Raw genomic sequence first — 8,474 nt, forward strand, 5'->3', positions numbered from 1 at the left:
AAACTTAATAAAATAAAGATATGCTTATTTTATTTTTCCCCTTTTATTAAAAATAGATTCTTTTAGAGTAGCTGTGGTGGTACATACCTTTAATCTGAGCATGTGGGAGGCAGAAGCAGGAGAATCTTGAATCTCTGAATTTGACCCTAGCCTGGTCCACAGATTGAGTTCCAGGACAGCCAGGGCTACACAGAGAAACAGTCTGGAAAACAAAACAAAACAAAAAACAAAACAAAACAAGAAACAAAACAAAATAAAACAAAAGTTTTCTTATGCAATATATCCTGATTATAGTTTCCCATCCCTCTACTCCTCCCAGTTCCTCTCTACCTCCCCTCCCATCTGAATCCACTCCCTTTCTGTCTATGTAAAAGGAATAGAAAATCTCTTAATAAAAAGAAAAAAAAAGTTAAAAATAGAGATAAAAATGAAACATAAGAAAATAAAATATAATACAAAAAACCAAAACCATCATACCGAATTTGGACCGGGAAAACCAAGAGATGGAAAAAATCCCAAGAGAAGGCACAAGAATCAGAGGGTGACTTGTTCATTCAGAAGTCACATAAAAGTACTAAACTAAAAGCTATAATGTAGGAGTCATCCTGGGGCCCGGCCCGGTGGCCCACGCGGCCTGCCCTTTGTGCTTGCAGCCGGCATCCGCGCCCAGGGCCACCAAGTCGGGCTCCCCGGCGCGCTGCCCGGCCTGGGATGCGCCAGGGATGTGAGCCCGCCGGCCCTGCGGCTCCTGGCAGCTGGGTGCTGGGCGATGGAGCTAAGCATGAAGAAGTTCACGGTGCGCAGGTTCTTCTCCGTGTACCTGCGCAAGAAGTCGCACTCCAAGAGGAAGAAGGCATCGTAAAGGAGATTGATATCAGCAACCATGTGAAGGAAGGCTTTGAGAAGGCAGACCCTTCCCAGTTTGAGCTGCTGAAGGTTTTGCTGAAGGTCTTGGTGAGGACGGTCACAGGATTGGATGCCGGTCAGCTCTATGCCATGAAAGTCCTGAAGAAAGCCACCTTGAAAGTGCGGGACCGGGTCAGATCTAAGATGGAGAGAGACATCCTGGCAGAAGTGAATCACCCTTTCATCATCAAACTGCATTATGCCTTTCAGACCGAAGGCAAGCTCTACCTGATTCTGGACTCCCTGAGGGGAGGGGACCTCTTTACCAGGCTTTCCAAAGACGTCATGTTCACTGAGGAGGATGTCAAGTTCTACCTGGCTGAGTGGGCCTTGGCTCTGGACCACCTTCACGGCCTGGGGATCATCTACAGGGATCTGAAGCCAGAGAATATCCTCCTGGATGAAGAGGGACATATTAAGATCACAGATTTTGGCTTGAGCAAGGAGCCCATCGGCCACGACAAGAGAGCCTATTTGTTCTGTGGACTATCGAATATATGGTGCTTGAGGTGGTGAACCGGCAGGGACACACGCAGTGCTGACTGGTGGTCCTTTGGTGTGCTCATGTTCGAGATGCTCACAGGGTCCCTGCCATTCCAGGGGAAGGACAGGAAGGAAACCATGGCCCTCATCCTCAAAGCCAAGCTGGACATGCCACAGTTCCTCAGCATGGAGGCACAGAGCCTGCTGAGTGCTCTCTTCAAGCGGAACCCCTGCAACCGGCTAGGTGCTGGCATTGACATTGACGGAGTGGAGGAGATCAAGCATCACCCTTTCTTTGTCACCATTGATTGGAATAAGCTGTACCGCAAGGAAATCAAGCCACCCTTCAAGCCTGCAGTGGGCAGGCCTGAGGACACCTTCCACTTTGATCCCGAGTTTACTACAAGGACACCCACAGACTCCCCCGGTGTCCCCCCAAGTGCAAATGCCCATCACCTGTTCAGAGGATTCAGCTTCGTGGCCTCCAGCCTGGTCCAGGAGCCCTCCCAGCAAGACATGCCCAAGGCCCCCATTCACCCAATTGTGCAGCAGTTGCATGGGAACAACATCCACTTCACTGATGGCTATGAGATCAAGGAGGACATCGGGGTGGGCTCCTACTCGGTCTGCAAGCGGTGTGTACACAAAGCCCCTGACGCTGAGTACGCTGTGAAGATCATCGATAAGAGAAAAGGGACCCCTCAGAAGAGATCGAGATCCTCTTGCAGTATGGCCAGCACCCCAACATCATCACCCTAAAAGACGACTATGACGACGGCAAGTACGTGTACCTGGTGACGGAGCTCATGCGAGGTGGGGAGCTGCTGGACAGCATCCTCCGTCAACGGTGCTTCTCAGAGCGTGAGGCCAGCGACGTGCTGTACACCATCGCCAGGACCATGGACTACCTGCACTCCCAAGGGGTTGTTCATCCGGACCTGAAACCGAGTAACATTCTGTACATGGATGAGTCTGGAAACCCCGAGTCTATCCGTATCTGTGACTTTGGGTTTGCCAAGCAGCTGCGAGCGGAGAATGGGCTGCTGATGACTCCCTGCTACACGGCGAACTTTGTGGCCCCCGAGGTCCCGAAGCAGCAAGGCTACGATGCAGCGTGTGATGTCTGGAGCTTGGGAATCCTGCTGTACACCATGCTGGCTGGTTTCACCCCTTTTGCCAATGGACAAGATGACACCCCTGAGGAGATTCTGGTGAGGATTGGCAGTGGGAAGTACGACCTTTCTGGGGGAAACTGGGACTCCATATCTGATGCAGCCAAAGACGTCGTGTCCAAGATGCTTCACGTGGACCCGCAGCAGCGCCTAACAGCAGTTCAAGTGCTGAAACATCCATGGATTGTGAACAGAGAGTACCTATCCCAGAGCCAGCTGAGCAGACAAGACGTCCACCTAGTAAAGGGTGCCATGGCAGCCACCTACTTCGCTCTGAACAGGACCCCACAGGCACCAAGGCTGGAGCCTGTGCTATCTATCGTCCAGCTTGGCCCAACACAGAGGGATGAAGAGACTCACATCCACCAGGCCTACCCTCCAGCCTCAGCCTCCCTGCCCAACATCCTCTCAGGCCCCCAGACGCCAGATACCGGTCCTGTTCATGGGTACTTGAGTGCCCACGAGTCCAGCACAAAAATGGGTCTGGCTTTGGCTGCCTCTGTTTCCTTTGCAGCCCTACAGAGGGTCCTGACCAGGATGTCTGAGCCTTGCTGCGCCGCCCGCTCTCCTTTTCTCCTGAGTGAAACCAAATGAACCTGTCACCTCATAGCACCCTGCTGGAGCTTGCCTGAGCTCACTCGGGGCTCTAGGTCTTTTCATACCATGGCTTATGTTCAAAGCAGAGCACTTTTACCATTCAGAAGTCAGTTAAGTGGTCAGCATTCTACTGTCATGATAAGAATGTCAGTTCAAGGTCCCTGCCAGGGAAGAGCAGGATGCTCCTGGATGTTCTGATCTAACCAGTGGCTGTGGGATGGCATCCAGCTTAAATGCCTGGTCTGTCCAAACTCACCCAAAGAGTGTCCCTCTCCATCCTCTGGTTCACAAATGAGATGCTGGTGGCCTCTCCCTGGCTCTGTCACTGACTTATCGGGATGAAAGCTCCCAGCCTAAGAGTCAAGATGGCCAAGTCTGTTCGAGAGCCTGATTCATGATGGTTGAGAGAGGAGCCCAAGGAAGCTGCCAGGCAGGGCCAGCACCTGCTGTGTTTACTGCTGCTCTCTAGGGCTCTGGCCCCGGGGACCCTGGAGAGTGTGGGGCCTCTGCCATTGCTGCTTACGCTGGCGGCTCTGCATGCATTTCCTGAGAAGGTGGTGGTGTGTTCACACTTGGCTTTCCTGGTGCACAGAGGAACTGAAGAAATGGAACTTCATTTCCTCCCCCGGCTCTTCCTTAGCCCGGCTGAGGACAGGAGAGACACCTGAGACCCATGGCCTCGGAGATGCGAGAGGCGCCAGGACAGGCCATCAGCAGGAGTGATGCACTTCGTAGAAGCCATGGTTCTGTGTTGCATTTTGTGTTTCTGTTGTGTAGACCTGTCTCAAAACCACACTTCACCAACAGTGTTTTCAGGGTGTGGTCTGTGTGGGGAGCAGGGTGACATTGAACGGGCTGTCTGTGCACTCTGCGTGCAGAATAATAGAATGAGACCCTTCCTGCGTGGCATGCTCCACTCAGCCTGGTCCTGGAAGAGGCACATGTGTGTTCTCCACTCTCTCTGGGGGGCGGGGGTGTTCCAACGATACCCCCATAGTGGGCTCAGGTTAGGGGACACTCCACTGTGGCTCAGAAGCTGCCAGTCTGAGGGGTAGCCCTTCTGCCCAGGAGGTGTAGGGACACCTGTTGGTCCCAGTGAACTTTCACTGGGCCCTAGCCTCTCTAAGTGAGCCTCTGGACCTCACTCAGCTCTAGGACCCAGCACCTGCCCCCAGTGGAACATATGGAACACAATTCCTTTGCTCGGTCTAATTATTTCAGACCTCAAAATGTAAACTGATTTCACAAGCTTTAATTGTTCTACTGGACTCTGTTTTGTTGGAGAATTATAAAATACAAAAAGTGGGAACAGGCGGTGACTATGTGCCGTTTTCACAGTGTCCCTAGGGAAGGTCTCATATTTTCTCAATGGAAAATGCCCTGCCCAATGCACTTCCCTACTAATTTTTGAGGTCTGGGTCCTTCCATTTCTTGATATAAAGCTAGAGGAAAAGAATAGTGGGTAGTCTCAGTGACAGACTCTGTCATCTTAGAAATGAACAGAGCCCCAGAATCCTCTGAGGGCCCTTCTGGCACAGATCATATGCCAGATGCCAACAACCCTTGGACTGGGTTTTTTGCACCTTCAAATCTATGAGTTTCAATGAAAAGAAAGAACAGGAGAACATAGAAGATATCCCCATTGGTCACATGGTCTCATCACCTCTTTTTGGTAATGTCAGCTTATCTGCCTTACACTCACTCTCAAAAAACGGGATGGCAGAGGCCATCATACCAAACTCTATTTTTGAAGTGTCTGTGAAGCATGTCACATGTCTGTAGAGGATGCTGGTTCAACCCTACTCTGTTGAGAGTGAAATACCTCGACATTCCCACCCTCACCCAGTACATGATACTTGAAATCTTCAGTAGTCAGCCTAAAGAGCATGTGGCAGGATTATTTTAATTCCTGTTCTTTAAAGTGCAGCAGCAGGCGGCTGTGGCTTGTAACCCCAGCGTCCCGAGTGTTTCCCTTGCCTCTTCAGTGAACCCTTACCCAACGCGATGAAGGGTCCTCTGTTCTCTACACAGTGACTGAGGCTCCCCCGCAGCCCATTGTCACCACCTGTTTGGGTTTTAGAAGCTACAGAATTTGTCCTGGGAAACCCCAGCCTACATCCCAGGCCTCCCATACCCATACCCAGTGGTCACTTTTGGCAGCTCCTGTCCTGATTGGGATGAGAATATGATGAGTGCCCCACTGAAGGGGAGTGGGGGGCTTGTCAGATTCTACCCCAAAGTCAATGGCAGGTAAACCTTGAGCATCAACTGTCTTATAGTCGTGTGATTTTAAATTTCTCGTGTGCCCTGATTTGGGGATATTGTTTGGCTTTTTAAGTGAGGATAGTATCTTGTTCTATCTAATGTTGGAAGTATTGTTTATAAATGGTGTTCTTCCTTAAGATGCCCTTTGGGATTTTCCCTGCGTTGTACTGATTCTCTCAAGTACAGGAGATACATGCTGTGACTCTTCATTCTCTGTGGTGGGTTTTGCCAACCTTCACCACCTGCAAGACTGTGAGACCCCTGGATTGGAAAGGACTCTGTGGTGGCCGGGAAAGGTGGAAGGCGAAGCCAGCATGGCTCATCCATGCAGGTGACACACACCTGTCCACCCTGACCCACCGCGCACTGCATTTACATGCTCAGCAGTTACGTGTATAATCCACTCCATGTTCACACTTTCTGTCTGTGTTTGGGACGGGCGGCCACTGTACAGATATTTATTATGCTTTCCAGACTTCCCCATGAGATATTTTGAATAAACATGAATTTTATGAAGTATAATATTTTTCTGGAATAACGAGAAAAAAAAAAAGCTCTAATGTATATGCCAAGGATCTGGTGCAGATACTTGCAGGCCTTTGGATTGCTTCTTCTGTCTTTATAAATTCATATGAGCTTTGCTCAGTTGATTTAGAGGGCCTTACTTTCTTGGTGCCCTCCTTTTCCTCTGCTCTTACACACTTTCAACCTCCTCTTCAGCAGGATTCCCTGAGCTCTGAGTGGAAGGATTTGATGGAGACATCCCTTTTAGAGACTGATATTCCATGTAATACCTGGCTGTGGGTGTCTGTATTCCCATCTACTGCAGGAAGAAACTTCTCTAATGATGGCTGAATGAGACACTTGTCTTTGAGTACAGCTGAATGTCATTAGGAGTCTAGCAGTTCTTTATCATTTTATTTTCATTGAACCTGTAGTACTTTTTGGCATATACCCATTTTATATTATTTTGAAATCTAGTGAAGTTGAGCATGTTTTATTATTTAAATATTCATGTTTTAAAACTTTTGAATTCGTGTCCTTTGCCTATTTCTCTATATATTTTTAAGAATTTATTTTATTATACATTTATTCAAGCAACATTTGCAAACAAGCAGAAATCCTAATTCCTGTATATATTTTACACCACCAATTTTATTCACATTTCTCTTACTTGATTTTTAAAATCACTTAACAATCCTTTCCATTTAAGAATAGTTTGATGTTCATGTTTTCCTTCCTTTTTAGGCTTGGTTTTTTGTGTGATTTATGTATTCTAACTTTAGTTAAATGACTTATATTTAACTAATTGAATTCAGTCATTTATAAAAAATAGTATGGCCCTTAAAAAGCTTTAAAAAGTATGGCCCTTTAAAAAGCTTCACTTATTTATTTCAGTAAAATTCTAATTTTACATCCAAGATTCTTTAGTTTAATAATGCTTCCTATGAGTTTCCATAATTTTGTTATAAGTTTTGCATATTATAGGATTTTATTAAATTTAACACTTACATATATATTTGTCCATCTTGATATTTTAATTTTATATTCCTTATGAAAGGGAAAGGCTTATGAAGACTCTGTTTCATGAGCAAAAGACTAAAAAGCATCATATGAGTCCTTATATCCTCAGTGCCTGTGCTTGATTAGAAATTAGTTAACACATAATTATGCACATCTTTACCACCATCTTATGTCATTATTATTTGAGCTATATATGAATTCAGCTCTCACAGAATAACTAAGCTGGAACTGAAATTGTTGATATATACATTAACAAAAGCCATAGGTTACAGTTTTCTTGACAAAAGATATTAATAAATTAATGGAAGATATAACACTAGAAGCTTCATTTGATGTCCAAGCTACTATTTTTTTATACTATGACATTCTAGCCTTGACAAAGGTTAAGTATTTCAATATCTTAATTGATATATAATCTGAGATAGATAGATGATAGATAGATAAAAAGATAGATAGATAGATAGATAGATAGATAGATAGATAGATAGATAGGTAGATGTTAAATTTTTCATTCCAAGTATACCTTTGGATACAAAATGAATGTAAAAACTTATATGCTCATAGTATTCATAAAAATAATTCTTCTCTAATTACAAGATCTCTAACTCAAATGCCTTCAAATTCAAGAGTTATGGTAATGGAGGAAAAGAGAACATAATTAGGTAAGAAGGGTAGAGTCTGTGATAAATTAAAAAGTCCATGCTGTCTAAGGTAATAAAACACCTTAATATACACTATTTAAGTTAAGTAAAACATTTGGGAAATCTGAACAATATTCAGAGAATGTGAGAAAGTGGAGCATTCAGCCTTAAATGGAATGTCTTTTTATATCCTGTCCTTCAAGGTTCAGGGATATATTCAGAAGGTGAGGCAGAGGAAGTGAAAGAACCAAAGATGATGGGTAACTACAAGGAAATATTGTCTTCAGACATAACATAATTTATGCATACATGGATTCACATGGAGCATGACAGCTCACACAGGACTCACACATGTTCAAATGAGACAAAGTTCCAGCACTGAGAAAGGGAAGTGAACACAAAATCTCACCCTTACCAAAGGCTATTTGCAATTGATACCAACTATGGGAGAGAAATCAGTTTTCTCCAATGGAGTATTATTGTATATTTCAAGTACAAGTACAGTCCAAGGCAGGTTCCATGCCAAGGATCAGTTTGCCAACACAAAATGGATTTGTTATTTCTTTAAATTAATTAATTTATTTATTTTAAATCTTAACCACAGCTTCCCTGCCCCCTGTCCTCCCATTCATACACCCCTCCTTCCCTTCACTGCCCCCTCAATCCTGCCATCCTCCAAATTACTCAGAAAGGGACAGGCCTCCCATGGACTTCAGCAAAGAATGGCATATCAAGCTGCCATAAGACCAAGCACCTCCCCCTGTATTCAGACTGAACAAAGCAATCTAGCATGAGGAACAGATTCCCAAGAGCAGGTCAAAACTCCAAGGACAACCCTTGTTCCCATTGTTGGGAGACTAAGCTACACAACTGTCACATATATGCA

The 8,474-nt window shown here is 45.5% G+C and overlaps 1 pseudogene; it reads left to right on the forward strand.

Annotated features, from left to right (window-relative positions):
• Positions 1 to 769: 769 nt before the first annotated feature.
• LOC114686052 lies at positions 770 to 3,030 on the forward strand (annotated as a pseudogene).
• Positions 3,031 to 8,474: the final 5,444 nt, after the last annotated feature.

Source organism: Peromyscus leucopus, chromosome X (genome assembly GCF_004664715.2).
Source record: "Peromyscus leucopus breed LL Stock chromosome X, UCI_PerLeu_2.1, whole genome shotgun sequence".
Classification (NCBI taxonomy): Eukaryota; Metazoa; Chordata; class Mammalia; order Rodentia; family Cricetidae; genus Peromyscus; species Peromyscus leucopus.